The sequence below is a fragment of the Trematomus bernacchii genome, unplaced genomic scaffold (assembly GCF_902827165.1).
Source record: "Trematomus bernacchii unplaced genomic scaffold, fTreBer1.1, whole genome shotgun sequence".
Classification (NCBI taxonomy): Eukaryota; Metazoa; Chordata; class Actinopteri; order Perciformes; family Nototheniidae; genus Trematomus; species Trematomus bernacchii.
In genome coordinates this window covers 16,209-20,748 of record NW_022987948.1, presented here as the reverse complement: position 1 = coordinate 20,748, position 4,540 = coordinate 16,209, and positions in this window count along the sequence as shown.

Below are 4,540 nucleotides of genomic sequence, written 5' to 3'. Positions count from 1 at the left end.
AAACTAAAAACAGCAGAATCACTGCTTTAAGCAGCATATCACACTTCCAGGCAGACATACACACACCCAGGGGGGGAAGAGAACACATTGACCCAGGAATAAGTGCTCAAAACGTGGGTAAAAGTGTGTTAAAAAGTCGGGGAACATGTTTCAAATGACAGCAGACTGCTGCTTGTTTGCAGGCTGACACAGTTCACTTGTCTCACACACACACCCAGGGGGGAAAAGAGAACACATTGACCCATGAATAAGTGTCTGAATCATGGGCACATTAGTGTTTAAAGTCGGGGGAACTGTTTTAATTCAGGACCAGGGTGAAAAGATAACACATTGACCCATGAATAAGTGTCTGAATCATGGGCACATTAGTGTTTAAAGTCGGGGGAACTGTTTTAATTCAGGACCAGGGTGAAAAGATAACACATTTACCCCGCTAAAGTGTTCAAAACATGGGTATATTAGTGCTCAAACTCGATTAAACTGTTTTAATTGCGGAGGTTTTACGTTTTGGTTCACTCGTCTCACACACCCAGAGTGTTAACAATTTTTTTTACAAATTTTATAAATTAGTCTAGAGCTCCATCTATTGTAATTTGAGTGTTTTACACGTCTGTCCATGGAACGCGAGTTTTGCGCCATTTGAGTGGAGTAAACTGATAGGCAGCTGGAGTAACATGTACATTGAGACGCATTGGGACATATCATCGTCACTTTTCAATTAACCTTGTACATAGGAGGCACAATATGCTTACTCTGTTACAAATTAACAATAGATTTTTTTAAAGAAATAACAATAATCTTTGAATTCATATTTTTATGTTTGTGGTATTTGATGTCCTTTCTTGTTGCAGCTGATAGTGGAGACCCAGGGTATGACAACAACTAATATTGATTATGAACTGATATATCTTTAGTCATCAAACACATCACCTGGACTAATTCATTAATTATTTATACATGTGTAGTGTACCAAGCGGCAAACTCTGGGGAAGAGCCGGGACGCCAATACGGAAGTGCCACAAACTGCAGTTCATATATTGGCCGATAGGCGCTGACTGCAGAAAGGAGCAATTTCCATAGACCCCCATGTTAAAATGCCCAATTTCACAGCCTAAAAAAACATGTTTCTACCCCTGGATCCAATAAATATTATTATAGATATAGTTAGATTCCACCTTCATGATTATGAATCTGTGAGTGAATTGTTTTCTAACGCGACCCTTTTATTTATATTAGGTCTTAAAGTTTTTGCATAAATTAGGGCGTGGTCACATTGAGTGACAGCTCTGTCAGGTGACTGCTGCTGTTAGCTTCTTGTCTCTCTGCTAGCTGCTCCGTGAAGCTACAGGGACTCTGCCTGCTCAGTTCATCCAGGGAACACAACTTGACCCCGGCCGTGTTTGTTTGGTCTTCATGCTTATATATCGGACTATTGTGACTCGCTCTGCGGTTAAAACAGACGGTGCATGAATGCGGTTTGGCGGTAAGTGAAATTCGAGTACTTTATTTATGTGTTTATGATTTTAATCAGCTACATAATGAATGTGTTAGCGTGTAAGCGTGTGGTAGCTACATCGGTGCTAACGATGCTAATCGTAGCCTCCAAGTTAAAACCATAGACCGTATATATAAAGGTTAAAACGAAATAGACAAGTGTTAAGCGTTAAGTGGGATAATAGAGGCTTCCTAATGACGTCACGGGAGTTTGCGTCAGACATTTTGGAGTACCACTCTACTGGCGGGAGCGTTCAAAAATGGCGAAAATGAAAGGCTACTACGAATCACTAAACCCGGAGGATAAGACCGTTTACAGAGAAAAATGTGCGTTGATTGGTTCGGTGGACCCTTATTTGATTCCCGTTAAGGATTACAGCACTGATATAAATTCATGGCTTTCACCTTCCTACTGTGATATCGTGAACTACCTGGTTTTTTCGCCTATTCCATTGTACACCATGGAGGAAATGAAAGCGTACAAAGGACTCAAGGCACATAACCAGTTCACATCCGGGTGGATCCGCGACGTTTGCGTTGCATATCAAGGAGATGTGGCTGTAATAGCTGGAAAAGTGAGTAAATATTTCGTGAGGGCCTCTTCAGCTGGCTTTTTAAATATCCCTAAAGTCCCCCAAAATAAAATGGGTGAGGCTGCTTTTATCCACTACGCTACCAAGAAATATCAGAGGCCAACTCAGTGGACATTTTTAAACACCAGCTTTTATTTTTGTTGTACCTATATCTATATGTTTACTTTATTTTATAGGGTTTTATATTGTTGCATCAATTAACTTAGTCTTGTGTCTTATTATTTATTTTTATTATCATACCTTTTACCTCCTCGTGTCTCTTAACCTGTTAAAATGTTATATGTTGTTGCTATGCTGCATGTACCTGTAAAGGTCTTAACATCTGATCTGAGGGGAATTTCTTGTGGTTTATTTTTAACTTGTGATGTGTGCCATTTTGTAAAGCACTTTGAGCTACACGTGCTTTATGAAAAGGGCTTTATAAATAAAGCTTTATTATATATTGCAATATATTTAAATTACAAAAGTTGTAAACCTATTCTTGGTTGTCAGCTTCTGTTATGTGCTACCTAGCATAGGAATATGACAAGAGCTGACCACCCACTGGTTGTGTAAACAATCAGTATTTGAAAGTAAAGTTGGACCAAAATATTGGTGGTTCTAAAAAGTCAACAATCCAATAATATTTTTGTATTTTATTTTTCAGGTATTGCATTCTCAGAGTATTGGGCTGTCGCCAACATGTCCGTGGGTACTGATGAAGAAGGATGGGGCAGTCAGCTAACTGCAACTGCAAAGCTGGTTTGGGATCAACATGTACCCATGTTGCATCTCTCCTTTTCTACATAGAAACATCTATACGGATACGTGATGCCAAGACTGTTACCCATGAAAAGGCGTATTGGCTTCTACCTGGATCAGTGAAGGATGTAACACCTTCCCCTGTTGCTGACATTGACTTTACTTCGGCTAAAACCCGAAGGAATCGTTTAAGCCAAGCAATTGACAGCCTTGGCGATGCAGCTAATTTAACAACAACAACAACACCACTTTTACGTCACTCGAGGGAGATTCCAAAAGCGACAGATGCTGAGCAACAGTCTTTCCTGGTATCACTGAAATCTACTGGAAGGAAGTGTGCAATATTGACAATCTCAGCTCCACACAATGCCGATTTTGTCCCAAAAGTGACTTTGTCAACATTTCCTAAACCGCTTTCTAGTTTGAAAAGTGAGAACTGCCTAGAAATGGACCATAAAGCCCTTACAGAACATTGCCAAGGGATCAATGTAGCTATCACCAAGCCGGAGGCGGATGTAATTGAGAAGGCCACAAAAACACAGGCCAAATCCAAACTCTGGTATCGATACAGAGCTGGACGGATTACAGCATCTCGTATGAAGGCAGCATGTTCAACAAGTGCAACTAAACCATCGCTTAGCTTGATTAAAGCTAATTGTTACCCAGAAGCCACAAAATGTAAAACTGCAGCTACTGAATGGGGATGTAATCACGAGAAATCAGCACGTGAACATTACATTACAATTATGAATCGACATGACGGTTTCATTTGCCAGGACTCTGGGCTCGTGTTATCGCCAATATTTCCATATTTAGGTGCTACTCCAGATGGTGTTGTGTCCTGCAAGTGCTGTGGCGTAGGTGTTTTGGAAATTAAATGCCCCTACTGTGTTGCTGCACCGTCAGACCATACATGTCTGGAACCACGTGATGGACAGGACAGGCTGAAGAAGACCCATGCCTATTTCTATCAAGTGCAGACCCAGTTATTTCTATGTGATGTTGAATATGCTGACTTTGTTCTGTGGGTGAATGGAAAGATTCATCTTGAACGCATAACCCCAGATATTGACTTTTGGGAGAAGGTATACCCCAAAGCTCATGAATTCTTTCAAAAGGTCATCCTCCTCGAGTTAAGTGGGCAATTCTTCACCAGAATTTCCAGTGCAACTACACCAGTCTCCATTAGTGCACCAAAAAGGCCTCTCTGCCTGATACCAGACCCTGCTCTATGTGCCACTCTGACTCAGCCAACCAATACCCAACCACTGATACCCAAATGGTGCCTTTGTCGTGGAGAGGAAAAGCTTCCCATGATAGGATGTGATAACACAAATTGTGAAACTACCTGGTTTCATTTTGAATGTGTTGGTATAACAGTTGCCCCCAAAGGAAGCTGGTATTGTGACAAATGTCATCAGCATGTCCCCTCTCAAAAGAAACAGAAGTACTAATCAATCTGAATGACAGTGTATATATTTATTTGATTAAACATGTTTCTTTTAAATCAAATCTATATAAAGAACATGTAAGTGTAACGATCAAAACAAGTTGTACACACTAAAATGACACAAAGCATCATTATTTAAACTGACACTGAAAGAGCAAAACCTCAGCTCAAATCTCCAAAACTCTAAACACATGTTCAGCTCTGCACCCAATTTGCAATTCAACTTTCCACTTTTTGAAAAGTAAAAGTATAACAACAGTAT